The following is a 17768-nucleotide window of genomic DNA, read 5'->3' on the forward strand; positions in this document are numbered from 1 at the left end:
AGCTACAGGAACCAAGACAATGCAATAATGATGAAGAAACAGAAACATAGATCAATGGAACAGAATAAAAGACTCAGAAATAGCCTCACACAGCTACAGCCAACTATTTTTTCTTTTTACAAAGGTACAAAAATGAATGAATGAAGGATGCTCTTTATAACAAATAGTGCTGAAGGAACTGGATATTCATAAGCAAAAAAAAACCCAAAATGAATGTTGATCTAAATGTTGTATTTTATAAAAAATAACTCAAAATGGATCACAATTTAAATGTAAAATGGTTACAAGACAACATAGGAGAAAATCTTCAGTACTTAGGGCTCAGTGAAGAGTTCTTAGACATGACACCAAAAACATGACCTATAAAAGAAAAAACAGATAAATCTGACTTCATCAAAATTAAAAGCTGTAGCTCTGTGAAAGACACTGTTAAGAGAATGAAATGACAAGCTATGGACTGGGAGAAAATATTTGCAAACCCTTCGCAAATCTGACAAGACACATATCTATAACATACAAAGAATTCTCAAAAAGCAATATTGAAGAAACAAACAACCCAAGTAGAAAACAGCCAAAAGACATAAAGAGACATTTCATCAAAGAGGATATATGGAGGGCAAATAAGCACATGAGAATATGTTCAACATCCATAGACAAACATATTCTAAAACTGATATGGAAGGGCACAGCCTCTAGAATAGCTAAACCAGTCTTGACAAAGAAGAATAAAGTGGGAGAATCACTCTAATAAATATTAAAGCTAACTGCATAGGTACAGTAATCAAGAGTATGGTTTTAGCACATGAATCAATGGAACAAAATAGAGGTTCTAGAAATAGCCCCACATAAGTGTGGCCAACTAGCTTTTGACAAAGGTGCAAAACAATTCAATGGTGCTGGAACAATTGTACATCCATAGGCAAAAACCTCCTCAATCTAGAAGGTATGAATGAAAATGATGAAGAGGAATAAGAGATACAAACTTCCAGTTATAAAATATATGAGTCGTGGGGATCTACTGCACAGCATAGGGAAAATAGTCAATAGTATCGTAGTAGTCTTGTGTGGTGACAGATGGTTACTAGTTTTATTGTGGTATTATATCATAAGGTATGTAAATGATGAATCACTATGTTGTACACCTGAAACTAATATTTTATGTCAATTATACTTAAATAAAAAATAAATTTTAAAAGAACCTCGACCTAAACCACACTTTTTCAAAAATATTAACTTAAAATGGGTCATAGACTTACCTAAATGTAAAATGTAAAACTATAAAAATTTTTAAGAAAAATCATAGGAGAAAATTTGCAAGATCAAGGGCTATGCAGAGTGTGGTATAATAAGAAATATATATTTGGTCTTTGTCCCCAGTTCCTGGCACAGAACTCCTATAATCCCTGGAATTTCCTGAGTGATATGAGCATCCTTTGTTAGTTTGTTATTCCTAACAAGCCCCTTTCAACCATAGCATGAGTTTATGCTGATAAGATGACTCTTGGTGGGTTCCTTATAACTTTAGGATGGGGGCTTGTTGCCAAAGAACCAATCATGTAATTAGAGGGCTGGATTAGGGGGTTGCAACTTTCAGCCCCCCTCTCCACCATCCACGCATCTTCCTCTCTAGAAGGAGAGAAGGACTAGAGATTGAGTTTAATCACCAATGGCCAATGACTTAATCAATTGTGTCTGCAAATTTTATGGAACCTCCATAAAAACCTCCATATAAACAAACTCTTCTATAAAAATCCCTAAACAATGAGGTTCAGAAAACTTTCAGGTTGAGCACACAGATATAGACATACTTGGAAGTGAGGCATGCCCAGACAGAGTATGGAAGCTCTGTACTCCTCCCCTCATACCTTACCCTCTGTATCTCTTCCATTAGGCTGTTCACAAGTTTCTTTGTAATAAACTGGCAAACATAAATGTTTTCCTTAGATCTATGGGCTATTCTAACAAATTATTCAGCCTGAGGAGGAGGTCATGGGAACCCCCAATTTATAGCCAGTAAATCAGAAGTATGGGTGACCTGGAACCTGTAACTGGCAACTGAAGTGGGGCCAGTTTTGTGGGACTGAGTCCTTTAATTTGTGGGATCTGATGCTAACTCCAGGTAAGTAAAGTCAGAATTGAATTGAATTGTCGGACATTCAGTTAGTGTTAGAGAATCAAAGAATCACAAAGTTTTTAGACTGGACACCAAAAGCATAATCTATAAAAGAAAACATCGATAAACTTAACTTTGCCAAATTAAAAAAAAACTTTTATTCTGAAGAAGATCAGAAGATGAAAAGGATGAAGAGGATGAAAACACAAACTACTGACTGGGAAAAATATTTGCAAACAACATGTATGACAAAAGACTGGTATCTAGAATATGTAAAGAACTCTCAAAACCCAACAGTAAAAAACCCAAACCCAAACAATTCAATTAGAAAATAGGCAAAACACATGCATGAACAGGCATTTCACCAACAGATAGCAAATAACATATGAACAGGTGTTTGATATTATTAGCTATCAAGGAAATGCAAACGAAAACCACAATCAGATATCACTACACATCTATCAGGATGACTAAAATAAAAAATAGTGGCAACACAAAATGCTGATGAGGATGCAGAAAAACTGGATCTCTTCTACACTGATAGTGGGAAATAGTATAGCAACTCTCAGAAACAGTTTGGTAATTTCTTATAAAACTAAGCGCACAATTACCATACTACCTAGAAATTGCACTCTTGAGCACTTACCCCAGAGATATAAAAGTTTATGTTCACTCAAAAACCTGTACATGAATGTTAATAGCAGCTTTACTGGTAATAGACAAGAACTGGAATTAGTTCAGATGTCCTTCAACAAGTGACTGGTTACATCTGCACCATGAAATATTACTCAGTAATAAAAAGGAATGAAATATTGATACAACTAGGATGGTTTTCAAGAACATTATGTTGAGTAAAAAAAGCCAACCTCAAAAAATTATGTACTGTATGATTCCATTTATATAACATTTCTGAAATGACAAAATTTAGAAATGGAGGATGGATTGATTAGTGGTTTCCAAGGCTTAGTTGGGACAGGAGAGAAATGAGTGTAGATACAAAAGGACAATGCCAGAGATCCTTATGATATTGGGACTGTTTAGTATTTTGGATATGATAGTGGATACACAAATCTACACAGGCATTAAAATTGTATAAATCAATATACACACAATATTAGTAAAACTGAGGAAATCTGAACAAGATGGATGAATTGTATCCAGGTCAAAATTCTGGTTGGCATATTATACTTCAGTTTTAAAAAATATTACCATTGGAGACAACTTGGCAAAGTGGACAAGTGATTGCTTAGCATTTGTTTTTGCAATTGTATGTGATCTATAATTATTTCAATATATATTTCAATTTAAAAAATAAAAAAGATGTTTAATGTCACTAGCCATTAGGGAAATGCAAATTAAGGCAATGATGAGACAATCACTACACACCTATTAGGACAGCTAAAATAACAAAAATAATGTTAATAACGAATTCTGGAGAGGATGCAGAAGAACTGGATCTCTCATACATTTCTAGTGGGAATGTAAAGTTGTATAACCATTCTGGAAAATAGCTTGGTAGTTTCTCTAAAACTAAATAAATATCACATGATTCAACAATTATATTTCTGGGCATTCACTCCAGAGAAATGAAATCTTATATGTACACAAAAACTTATATTAGATTTTCATAGCAGTTTTATTTGTAATAACCCCAAACTGGAGACAACTAAAATGTCTCTCAATAGGTGAATAGTTAAACAAACTGTAATACATCTGTAATATGAAATATTACTAAGCAATAACGAGAAATGACCTCTTATTACAACAATTTGGATGGTTTTCAAGGATATTACGTTAAAAGGAAAAAAATCTCAAAAAGTCACATACTGTAGGGTTCTAATTAAATAACATTTTCAAAATGAAAAAAAATTATGGAGATGAAAAACAGATTACTGGATGCCCGAGGTTAAAAATGATGTTGGGCGGGGTGGGGTGGTAAAGACCATAAAAGGGGTAATAGATTTGTATCTTGATTGTGGTGGTCATTGCAAAAATCTACACACATGGAAAATGACAAAGAATTATACACACACATTATGCCAATGACAAATTTTTATATTGTATTATGATTTTATAAGATGTAACAATTGGGGGAAACTGGGTGACAAGTATATGAGACCTTTCTGTACTATTATGGCAACTACCTATAATTCATATTTGCAACCTGTGGATCCATAATTACTTCAAAATAAAATTTTAAAAATTAATTATTTTTTATTTTATTTTTAAAATTAAGTTTATTGCGGTTACATTGGTTAATACAATTATATAATTTTCAGGTGTATATTATAATTTAACATCTGTATATTCTATTATGTGTTTACCACCCAAAGTCCAGTTTCCTTCAGCTACCATATATTTGCTCCCCTTTACCCACTTCACTCTCTCCCTACCCCCTATATTTGACACCCCCTTACTCCATCTACCTCCTCCCTCCTCTCCCACACCCTACCCTTCATAACCACTAGTCTCTAGTCCATGTCAATGAGTCTCTGTTTGTCCTGTTCCTTTGTTGCTCTTAGGTTGATATCCCACATATAAGTGACATCATGTGATTTTCAACTTTTTCTGTCTAGCTTATTTCACTTAGCATGATTATCTCGAGGTCCATCCATGTTGTCGCAAATGGCAGTGTTTCATCTCTTCTTATGGCTCAGTTATATTCTACTGTATATATGTATCACAGCTTCTTTAGCCAATCATATATCGTAGGACACTTTGGTTGCTTCCATGTCCTGGCCACTGTCAATAATGCTGCTGTGAACATTGGTGTGCAAATATCTTTATGGATACGATTTTTTAAGTCTTTGGGGTAAATATTCAGTAGAGGGATTGCTGGATCATATGACAGATCAATTCTTAGTTTTTTGAGGAACCACCATACTGTTGTCAATAGTGGCTGTACCAATTTGCATTCCCACCAGCAGTGTATGAGGGTTCCTTTCTCTCCGCATCCTCTCCAGCATTTATTATTTGTCCTGTTGACTACAGCCATTCTAACAGGTGTGAGGTGGTATCTCATTGTGGTTTTGATTTGCATTTCCCTAATAGCTAGCGATATTGAGCATCTTTTCATATATTTGTTGGCAATTTGTATGTTCTCTGGGGAGAAGTGTCTGTTCAAGTCTTCTGCCCATTTTTTGATTGGATCGTTTGTCTTTTCGTTGTTATTGAGTCATATGAGTTCTTTGTATATTTTGGATATTAGGCCCTTATCGGAGGCATTGATTGCAAATATATTTTCCCATTCCGATGGCTGTCTCTTTACCTTGTTGATGGTTTCTTTTGCTGTGCAGAAGCTTTTTAGTTTGATGTAGTCCCATTTGTCTATTTTAGCCTTTGAGGTCAAGTTCATAAAATCCTCTTTCAGTCCGAGGTCCTTGAGTTTAGTTCCTATGTTTTCTTCTATGCATTGTATTGTTTCAGGTCTTATATTCAGGTCCTTAATCCATTCTGAATTAATTTTGGTGTGTGGTGATAGACAACAGTCTAGTCCCATTCTTTTGTAGGTGGTTTCCAGTTTATCCAGCACCATTTATTGAAGAGGCTTCCCTCTCTCCATTGTATGTTTTTGGCTTTTTTGTCAAAAATTATTTGCCCATACAGGTTTAATTCTGGATTCTCAATTCTGTTCCACTGGTCAGTGTGTCTGTTTTGCTGCCAACACCATGCCGTTTTGATTACTGTTGTTTTGTAGTATAATTTGAAGTCAGGCAGAGTGAGGCCTCCAGCCTTGTTCTTTTTTCTCAGGATGGCTTTGGCAATTTGGGGTCTTTTGTGTTTCCATATGAATCTGATGATTTTTTGTTCTATTTCTTTAAAAAATGCCAATGGGATTTTGATGGGGATTGCATTAATGCTTTAGGTAACATGGTCATTTTAACTATGTTGATTCTTCCAATCCAAGAACATGAAATATCTTTCCATTTCTTTGTATCTTCTTCGACTTCTTTTAATAGGGTCTCGTAGTTTTCATTATATAGGTCCTTCACTTGTTTCGTTAAATTTATTCCTAGGTATTTTATTCTTTTTGTTGCAATTGTGAAAGGAATTATCTTTTCCACTTCTTTTTCTGACATTTCGTTGTTAGAGTATAGGAACACAATGGATTTTTAAACGTTGATTTTGTAACCAGAAACTTTACTGTATTTGCTTATTGTTTCTAGTAGTGTTCTTGTGGAGTCTTTAGGGTTTTCTATATAAAGAAACACGTCATCCACAAATAGTGACAGTTTGACTTGTTCCAAAATAAAATTTTTAAAAATCGTTATTATGCTGGGAGATTTTATTATACCTCTTCTATAATAGAATGGGTCAAGTAGGCAAAAAATAAGTAAGGAAGATTTGAAAATATAATCAACAAGCTAGATTTAAGATACATAACTTTATTATGTCCAAAAAATATCCTCTTCTCTTAGACCCATGGCACACTTAAAAATGTTTATTTAACTATGTGACTTGGACTCAAACATTGATATTTTTTTAAAATTATAGTTTTTGCAGGCTATATTAATTACAATCTTTTAAAATCTGAAATACAGATTAAAATATAGATTCAAAATTACTAAGAGACTAGATCTTAAATATCCTCACCACAAAAAAAAGATAATCATGTGACCTAACAGAGGTGTTAGCTTACACTACAGAGGTAATCATACTGCAATATATAAATGTATCGAGTCAACATGTTGTACACTTTAAGCTTACACAATGTTATATGACAATTATATCTCAATAAAAATATATAGAATAAAAAGATAACCAAAAACCAGTTTGCAGTTTACCAGGGGCTGGGGTGTGGGGGAAATAGGGAGATGTTGGTGAAAGGGTAAAAACTTCCAGTTATAAGATAAATAAGTTCTGAAGATCTATTGTGCTGCATGTTGATTATAGCTAATAATAGTAAATTATATATGAAAGTTACTAAGTTAGTAGATCTTCAATGTTCTCACCACATACACACACACACACAATGTATTTACGTGACATGATGGAGATGTTAGCTAATGCTATGGTGGTAATCATTTTGCAATACATAAATGGATCAAATCAACATACTGTACACCTTAAACTTAAACAATATTATATGTCAATTATATCTCAATAAAGCTGAAAAAAAGAAAAATTCTCTAAACCTGCTAATATTGAAGATGAATTCAATAATAAAATTATAGACTTCATAACAAATCTTGAGACATATTTAAAGCTATATTTAAAGGCTATTTTGGTCTAAAATATTTTTAATATTTAAAAAGAAAAGCTACAGATAAATGAAGTAAGTATTAAACCTAAGAAACAAGAAAAAGAAAATCTTCATGAGAAACCTGATAAAGGTAAAAGAGAAGGAAAAATACACACATATATCACACATATATTCACACAATTTTAGGAATGAAGAAAGAGAAATTACCACAGATGTGGAAGTGATCAAAATAATTTAACTAAACATATATGTAACTCTATGAAAACATAAAATCTTAGCAAACATAAACTACCATAATTAATCCATTCCAAAATAAAAAATCTGTAAAAATCAGTAATTAGAGAAAAGAAAATAATTAAAATTTACCATTTTAAAGGCACCAGTTCTAAATGTGTTTATAGCTGAACAGCAAAGAAGATAATTTGTATGCCATTTTAACATATAAAAACATAGAAATCTCCTGAATTCCTTTAAAAAACTGGCATGAACTTAATATCAACACATGTTGGTATTAAATATGGTACGAAATTTTAAATACAGTACAAACTATTTAATATTAAATATAGTACAAAAACAAGAAAAAAATAAAGTTTCTTATAGTTACAAAATTTTTAAATAAAATATTACTAACTGAAATCCAACTGTGTCTCATAAGCAAAATTCCCTTTGATGAAATAGAATCATCAGGAAGGCAAAGAAGGGTTCACAAACATATCAATATAACTCATTACAACAATCAAGTAAAGAGAATAACAACATTAAGGCTATCAAAAAGTATTGGTACAATTCAGGAGCCATTCTTAATAAAAACACAAATTAAAATAGGAACATGAAAAACTATTTAAATATTATAATGACTACCAAAATATCACCATAAAACATTATGCTTGAAAATAAGTCCAGATCAGAAGACTTAATATTATTAAGATGGCACTATTCCCCAAAATGCTGTACAGGTTCAACATGATCAATATCAAAATCCCAGCTGGCATTTTTGCAAAGGGTAAAAAGCATATCCTAAAATTCATATGGAAATGCAAGGGACCCTGCATGATAAAACATTGACTAAGAACATAGTTAAAGGACATCCATTTTCTTATTTCAGAACTTAATACAAAGCTACACAATCAACAGTGTGGTACTGGCATAAGGGTAGACATATAGATGAATGAAACAGAATTGAGAGCTCATTAATAAACTTACATTTATGGTCAATTGGTTTTAGATAAGGATTCTCAATACAATTCAATGGGGAAAGAAAATTCTATGACATTAAAAGCACAAGCAACAAAAGAAAAAAAATAGATAAATTGGACTTCATCAAAGTTAAAAACTTTTGTATTACAAAGTCACCACCAAAAAAGTGAGAAGATACCCACAAAATGGGAAAAATATATGCAAATCATATATCTGACAAGGGACTTGATTCTAGAATATATAAAGAACACTTACAATTCAATAATACAAAGATAAATCACCCAATTTAAAAACAGGCAAAAGATCTCAGTAGATATTTCTCCAAAGAGGATATACAAATGGCCAATAAGCACATTTTCTTAGGCCATTTGGGCTACTGTAATGAACTACCATAGACTGGGTGGTTGAAACAATAAACATTTAATTCTCATAGTTTTGAAAGTCAAAGATCAAAGCACCGGCAGATTTGGTGTCTGGTGAGAACCTGCTTCCTGGTTCATAGATGTCAATCTTCTTGCTGTGTCCTCACACAACAAAATGTGGGAGGTAACTCTCAAGGGTCTCATATATAAGGGCACTAATTCCATTCATGAGGGCTCTACCCTCATCACCTAATCATTTCCTAAGACCTCATCTCTTAATATTATCACATTGGGAATTAGTATTTCAATATATGAATTTGGTGGTGTGTGTGGGGGGAACATAAATATCCAGTTCATTGCACATATAAAAGATGCTCAACATCAGTCATCATTAGGAAAATAAAAATCAAAACCACAATAAAATACTACTTCACACCCACCAGGATGGCTAAAATCCAAAAGACAGACAATAACAATTGTTGATGAAGATGTGACAAATTGGAACCTTCATACATTGCTGGTGGGATGTAAAATGGTGTAACCATTTTGAAAAACAGTTTGGGAATTCTTTAAAATGTTAAGCATAGAGGTATCATATGATCTAGCAATTCCACTTCCAAGAGAAACATACATCCATACAAAAACTTGTACACAAATATTCACAGAAGCCTTATTCAAAGTAGCTCCAAAGTAGAAACAACTCAAATGTCTATCTGGTGAATGGATAAATGAAATGTAGTATATCCATAGAAAGGAATATTATTCAGTAATTTAAAAAAAAAGAATGAACTGCTGATAGATGCTATAGCATGGATGAATCTTGAAAACATGCTAAGTGAAGGGAGACAGTCATGAAAGACCACATATTGTATGATTACATTTGTATGAAAAGTTTAGAACAAGCAAATCTATAGAGACAGAAAGTAAATTAGCGTTTGCCTGCAGGTGGAGGTAAGGGGTGGGAATGAGGAATGAGTCCGATGTTTACTTTTGGGGGTGATAAAATGTTCTAAAATTAGATTGTGGTGATGGCTGCACAACTCTATGAATTACTAAAACCCACTGAATTGTAAACTTTAAATGGGTGAAGTTTATAGTAGGTAAATTGTATTTTAAAAAACTGTTAGAAAAAAATCATAGAGCTAATAAGTGGCTATGCAAGATTTCAAAGCAATTATCTGGCAAGGGAAGGCACTCAATAAATGTTTGTTGAGCGAATGAATGAACACTTTTCACTTTCAAATTAGCAACAAGATAGGAATACCCTTTTCAAGTCTCACTCAACATTATTCCTAAAGCTCTTGATAATGCAACAAGAGAAGAGGTAATCAGAATAAATATTTGAGAGGAAGAGAGGGTATCATTGTTAACTGGGTGTGATATAATATTATATCTAAGAAGACTAAGAGATTATGAAAAGCAACTGGAATTCATATGAGAATTTTATAATTGATTACATAAAAAATACAAAAAAGAAATAAAATTACAAAAATTGATAGATTTATTTCCTATATACATAAAAAAGAATCACCATGATGACAAAAACAAATGTAAAATATCTAAGAATGAACTTTTTTAAAAAAGGTGCTGGATCTATAAGAAGAAAACTATAAAATATTGCAGTCTTAATGGTTGTTTTTGAAAGAAAATAAAGTGTTTTTATCATTCATATGACAGAAAAGACACTAAAGAATATTAAAGAACAACAACAACAAAAAGAACAGTGTAGGGACTAGCACTATTCAATATTAAAAGTATTTCTAAAGTCAATACAATTTTTTTTAAAGGGAGTAGATACATATATCGGAAGGAAAAATAGAGTTCAGAAATAGAACAATATATATTTGGGAATTAATATGACAAAAGTGACATTTAATTGAGTTACAAAAGGGTATTCATTTAATGATTAGTGCTGGCAAATTTTCCATCCAAATGAAAAATAGAAACTTTGATCCTATCTTACACCACACACCAAAATAATTTCCAGCTGGATTAAAACTTAACTTTAAAAATTAAAACCAGATTTGTAAGCAATGCCTCCAATAAGGGCTTAATATCTAAAATATACAAAAAACTCATACAACTCAATAACAACAACAAAAAACCAAATGATCCAATCAAAATATGAATAGACACTTCTCCCTAGAGGACATACAAATGGCCAACAAATATTTGAAAAGATGTTCAACGTTGCTAGCTATTAGGGAAATGCAAATCAAAACCACAATGAGATACCATCTCACACCTGTTAGAATAGCTATAATCAACAAGACAAGTAATGACAAATGTTGAAGAGAATGCAGAGAAAAAGGAACCCTCATACACTGCTGGTGGGACTGCAAATTGGTACAGCCATTATGGAAAACAGTATGGAGATTCCTCAAAAAAACTAAGAATTGATCTACCACATGATCCAGCAATTCCTCTACTGGGTATTTACTCCAAACACTTGAAAACATATCCAAAAAAATATTTGCAGCATTATTCATCGTGGCCAGGATATAGAAGCAACTGAAGTGTCCTATAATAGATGATTGGATAAAGAAGCTGTGGTACATATATAAAATGGAATTTTACATTATTTTATTATATTACAGCACATTTTTAAAAAAGTTCATTCTTATATATTTTACATTTGTTTCTGTCATCATGGTGAATAAGAAGAGCCATAAGAAGAGATGAAATACTGCTATTTGCGACAACATGGATGGACCTCGAGATAATCATGCTAAGCGAAATGAGCCAGACAGAAAAAGTTGAAAATCACATGATGTCACTTGTATGTGGGATGTAAACCTAAAAGCAACAAACAAATAGGACAAACAAACAGAGACTCATGGACATAGACAATAGTCTAGTGGTTAACAGAGAGGAGAGGGGAAGTAGATGGGGTAAAAGGAGTCAAATATGTGGTAACAGAACGAATTCTAACTATGGGAGGTGAACACAATGCAATATATATATGCCTTACTGTTGAATTGTACACCTGAAGCTTACTGGATTTCGTTAACCAATGTCACCATAATAAAAATAAATAAACTGTAAAAAAATTAAAACCATAAAATGTTAAATCTAAGGCATATATTTGTTTAAGCATGAAGTACAGAGAACTCAGTAGGGAAGACAAGACACTCAGAACCTGTAAAGGATAAAGACAGATATATCTAATCTGATGATAATTCTTTCTAATTATATGTGAAAACATCTTATAAAAATCAAGATATAAAGAGACAAAGGAAATATAATTACAAGAAATGACACATGGTTAATATTCACAAATTAGTAAGAAAGACAAACATCTAAAAGAAAAAATAGCAAAGGATATGAACAAATTTCAATATACATTTTAGTAGCTAATTAATAAGAAAAGATGGGGTCTAGTTGTGAGGAAAATGTACATCGAAGTAAGCTAGATACCCTTGTGTTTGGCTCTCAGAATACGGAAAATTTTAAAAGTACTAACATTCAATATGAGAGAGGATCTTGGAATAAGCCATTTTATAGATTGCTGGCGGGAGTTCCAATTTTTATAAGTTTTAGAAAATAATTTGGTGGTATGTATTGACCTTAAAAACATCTATTCCTAATAATCACTCAGATGACAGTCTCTGACTGTAATTTAAAAATCGATAAGAAAATTTTCAACTTTTTGGGAAATCAAAATCTCATATCTAAATAATTAAGGAGTCACAGAGAAAATCACAACAGATAATAGAAAACAGAAGTGAACCATAGTGAAAATGTTGCATATCAAAACTTGGGACTTGGAGCTAAAATGTTCTCAGAGAAAAATTCGTGAATTTAAGGCTTATATTATAAATGAAAATGATCGAATATTAATGAGGTAAGCATTCAATTAGGAATTTAAAAATAAAAAGAAAAGAAAAAACACAGAAAATAAATAATAAAATCAAGAGCAGAAATTAATGACATAGAGAACAAAGATACAGGAGGACCAACAAAGTCAAAAATAGGTTTTTGAAACAATGCCATCTCAGACCTAAAGACCACCTATCACTGACCCCATGAAGCAGCATATCTGATTCCACAGGCCCTTCCATCACTAACCTCAAATAAATACAATACTCACCCCATGGAACCCCATCACTGACACCACAGAAATGACCACCCACCCCAAAAAACCCCATCACACACCTCATAGACTCTGCATCATTTATCCCACAGTCGGTCCTCATTACTAACCCATCGAGTCCCCAATACTCACCCCACAGTCTCTCCACCATTCACTGCACAGATCACCCATTACTCTCCCCCCAAAGACCCTCATCACCCCACTAAATCTCCATCGTTCGTCTTACAGATCTGTATCACTTATCCCACTAGCACTTCATGATTGATTCATCGCCACGGAACCCTCCATCATTTTCCCCACAGATCCCCCATCACTCTTCCCACAGACCACCCATCATACCCCAAAGACCCTATCACTCACACCACAGTCTCCATTTCTTCTTCTACTAACTCCTTATCGCTCACCACAGGGATCACTATCCCACAGATCCCATCACTTATACCACAGACCCCATCAATGACCTCTAAGAATCCCAATTAGTGACCTCTGAGAATTCTCATCATTCACCACACAGATATCCAATTGCTCAACATATATCACACTATAAACCCAGCAAGACTGATCCCATAGACCCCCAATACTCATCTTATCGTTCACCATCACTTATACCACAAACTCTACAGCATTTACCCCATTGACTCTCCAATCACTCATTCATCCCCCCATCACTCATCTCCCCATCATTCATCCCACTGACTACCCATTACTTTCCCCACGGGTCCCATCACTCACCTATAAACCCATCACTCACTCTATGCACCTTCTAAGTGAACCCAGAGAAGCCCCTTCACTCACCCTAAAGAGTACCATCACTAAGTACGAAATCTATGTCATAAAACCCCATAATTATGTCAATGCTTTTCTGGTCCTAAATCGCTGCCCCGGTTAAACTCAGGCTGGGAGCCCTAAGTGCTGAAAGAGCTTCTGAGGGACTCTTCGGTTTCTGGACCTCATCCTGTACATGCTCAGTGTCGCTTTGGAAGAGGCCGTCCACCAGCATTTACACCGGTGCACTTACGTTATGTTAGTGTGTGTGCGTGCGTGTGTGTGTGTGTGTGTCGGAAGAGAGGCGAGATTTCAAATTTTCTTTAGTTGCTTTGTCAAGCAAGTAATATGGCTGTCCCCTTGGGAGTGTCTCTTTGGGAGTCGCCATCTTGGAAGGGTGGTCATTTCTGCCAAGGAGACAGTGGTCCCCGACCAGATCTCTCCCTATGAGACTTCTCGGTAGCGGATAGGGCCAAACCGCGGGTTGTGCCACCCAGACTTCTCCTGCTGCACTCTCCCCAGCAGCCTCGGAGGCGCAGACGGGGCACTGTCCCTTCTCAGCACGCAGGGGCCCGGCCCTCAGTCACATTCCCGGGGGCAGCGGCGGCGGCGGCGGCGGCGGCGGCGGCGGCGGCTGCTGCTGCTGCTTCACCCATCGCTAGCCCCAACCCCATCCCAGCTGGAACAACTCCAAGCGGGCCGCCTATAAATTAGACCGCCCCGCCCCGGCCGCTTCCTGGCCCCAATGCTGGAGGACCGAAAGGTCCCTGTTCGGCGCCAGCGGCTGGCGGCCTCAGAGCCCAGAGCGCTGCTGCTTCATGCCCACCTGACCGCGCCTCTCTCCGTCCGTCAGCTGAGGGCATCGCCCGGCTCCTCTGCTGTCACCGACCCTGCCTGGGTCGTTGCCACAGAGGAATAGTACGTGTCAGATTTAGGCCAGGAAACGGAAGTCGCCTGCTGCGAGAGTTTAACCACTCTGGGCGCGGAGAGCTGAGGTGATGGAGCGCCAGACACCAAGTATCTGTGGAAAGAGTACCTGGGGGCTGTAACATCGGTAGTGGGGCATGCCATCCATTTTTAAAAATCTAGTAATCAACCTTCTTGTTTTTCTTATGTAAGCACCAAGGCTACAAAGTTCTCTTCTACAGATCCACGTTTGACTTTCATTAGTGTTCGACTTCAAATGTTCAAATGCTTTCTTCCCCTTCTGACCCATGAATTATTTAGAAGTCCATTATCGAACTTGCAAAAATTCTTGGAGACCCAAAGGGCAAGGGAATGAATGGGTATTTTATTTAGCCTGCAGCGACGGGGACAACAGCCCAGCGCAGTTTCCCCTGGAGCATGAGGAATTTTATATGGGAGAGGAGTTTTATAGGGGAAGGAAACAAAAGCATCTGAACGCCAACTGCATGTTAGGTGGGCTTTGCTCTACGGGTGTTGAAATGCTGACCAAAAGGAGAAGTTTGTGATTTGGCCCGCCTCAGTTGCATCCTGTTCTCAGAATTAATGACTCAAAGAAAGAATTAAGAGGCAGTACATAAAATTTTACTGTTCTTCACACCATTTCTAATTTCCCCAAGTATAAACTTAATCCGATGTTACTGATTTCTAACCTAATTGCACTATACTCTGAGAATGTTGTCTGAATAATGTTGAGTCTTCAAAATTTGTTGAAACTTGCCTTAAGGCTCAAGTACGGCCCAGGTTTCAAAAATGTTTCATTTTTTGATTGAAAAGACTGTATTTCAGCTGTTGGGTTTAGTGTTTGTGTTTTTTGGTTCAAACTTGTTAGTTGGGCCCTTTAAAATGTGTATTATTTTCTTCTGCTTGCTCTATGGTTTACTGAGGAGAGAGATTCTCCCGGTGTATTCTTGATAAGTTAGGAATACACACACACACACACACAGGGTAAGGAGGAGGCAAGCTGAGATAAGCAGAATCTGTGGCAGAGAAACTGCACAAGCAGGGGAATGACCAGTGGGGTCTGACTGATCAGCCCATTCTCAGGAAAAGTTGAGAAGGGGTGTACCTTCCACACTGTGTGTGTGTGTATGTGTGTGTGAGTGTGTGAGCACGTGCGCACAGTTGCTCAGGTTTGGGGGCAGAGTTCAGGAACCTGTAGGAAAGAGAGAAGCCTGACTAAAGTTTGGCTAACAGGTATTTTGTTCCAATTAATCAGTGTTTATGAAGCAAAGAATGGAAATTTGAAGGGTCTGTGTCTACCTTGTCATAGGTAAACTAGGGGCATCCATGGGTCCTATCTAAGTCATACAGAAGGGGAGTTCTTTGTAGTAAACCATTTTCTGAAACACGAAAAAGTAACGGGATTTCTTAAACTTCACTGTTTACCAGGGTCACAGGGCTCAGTTGAGACTGTTTATGGAACACACTGCCCAGTACCCACTGAATTAAATATTACTTCTATCATATAAGGTCACAAACGTATTTTGCTTTATCTGAACTCTATTTTGTCTCTGTAATCTTATTTCAAAGGATTTTTGTTCTCGCAAATTTATTTTTCTAGGAACTCAAGAGTAAAATCATTTAATCAAGTTTCAAAATGAGTGCTGTCCTCCACCTCCCCCCACAAAACCCCAACAAAACAAAACTATTGTGATTTTGATTTGAATTGCATTATATTAATATAATAGCTTGGGGAGAATTAATGCTTTTTATTATAATAAACCTTTGTATCTAATAAGCCTGTGGTTATGTCTTGTATAATATACATAAGATATTTTAGTCTTCTCGTAAGTCCATTATCTTTCATTGTAAAACTTATTTTGAGACATCTATAAAAATTTTGTTGTCATTATTAAGACTTATTTTTGCTAATCCTTTCTGCTTATTGCTAGTATAGGGGAAAAATGTCTATTTTTTATAATTATATCTTGTATCCAGCTCTTTATCAAAACTTCCCACCAATTCTGGTAGCTTCCTAGTATATATCTCAGGTTTTCTAATTGTACAATCATATCAGATATAGATAATATTCTCTCTTTTATCCAATACTTGATGTGATTTTTTTATTTTTACTGTATTAGCTGTCCTAGACAGTAGGCACTAAACTTCTGTGACTATTGAAATTTAAACTTACTTAAACTAAAACAAAAAAGTGCTTAATAGGCACATATGGTTAGTGACTACTGTATTGGACAGCACTAAATATAAAACATTTCCATCATTGTGGAAAGTTGTATTGGACAATGCTGAGATAGAACCTTCAAAATAGTGCTGAGTAAAAGATGTGATAGCATCCCTATCATTTTTTTCAAATACAGGTTTGATTATATACTGACCTGATGTAAAATGCATTTTCCATTAGGCGAAATATTGACAAAAATTACAAATAACCAGCAGTGGATATTGATGACATACAATTAAAATATAACCTTTTAATAATGTATTAATTGAGTCTTACCATTAAGTATATTTCTAATAGATCACTAAAATTCTTTGGAATGTCAAGTCTTCTAGTCATCTCTTTCAGCATACAAAACCCCCCACACATGAATTTGTAAGTTGAGCATCTCTATCTTGTTGCCAATTTTAAGGGAAATGATTTAAACATTTTAACATTTAGTATAAAGTTTTCTGGCAATTTTTGGAAAATAGTTTTGAAAATTTTAAGTAGTTTCTTTCTGTTGCTAATTCGGGTTTATATTATCAATATAATGGCTACTGAATTATATCTTACACTTTTATATTAATAGCATTATGTGTCTTTTCTAAAGTATTGGCACAATGAATTATGTCAATTAATTTACAAATATTAAACCATACTAGCAATCCTGGAATCATCTTAATGGTTAGGGTGAATTTTTTCTTGAGATACAGCTGGATATTTTATTTAGAAAATTTTATCCATGTTCGTAAAAGATTGTCTCTAGTTATCTTCATTCTTGAGCAATATATTTCAGTTTCGATATTAAGGTTATTCTTTTATAAAATAAATTGGTAAATTTCCTTCTTTCTCCATAGACTGGTAGACTTTATATAACATAGACCAGGGGTCCCCAACCCCCGGGCCTT

At 35.0% G+C, this 17768-nt stretch overlaps 1 protein-coding gene across 2 annotated transcripts in view; it reads right to left on the reverse strand.

Moving 5' to 3' along the window:
• Positions 1–14788, reverse strand: part of ZNF41 (zinc finger protein 41) — a 53625-nt gene extending 38837 nt beyond the window's left edge. For both annotated transcript variants that reach the window (XM_036226987.1, XM_036226988.1), the window contains exon 1: positions 14560–14788. The gene's annotated coding sequence lies outside the window, so the exon portion shown is untranslated. The remainder of the gene's footprint in view (positions 1–14559) is intronic.
• Positions 14789–17768: the final 2980 nt, after the last annotated feature.

This window comes from Rousettus aegyptiacus, unplaced genomic scaffold, assembly GCF_014176215.1.
Source record: "Rousettus aegyptiacus isolate mRouAeg1 unplaced genomic scaffold, mRouAeg1.p scaffold_m13_p_9, whole genome shotgun sequence".
NCBI lineage: Eukaryota > Metazoa > Chordata > Mammalia > Chiroptera > Pteropodidae > Rousettus > Rousettus aegyptiacus.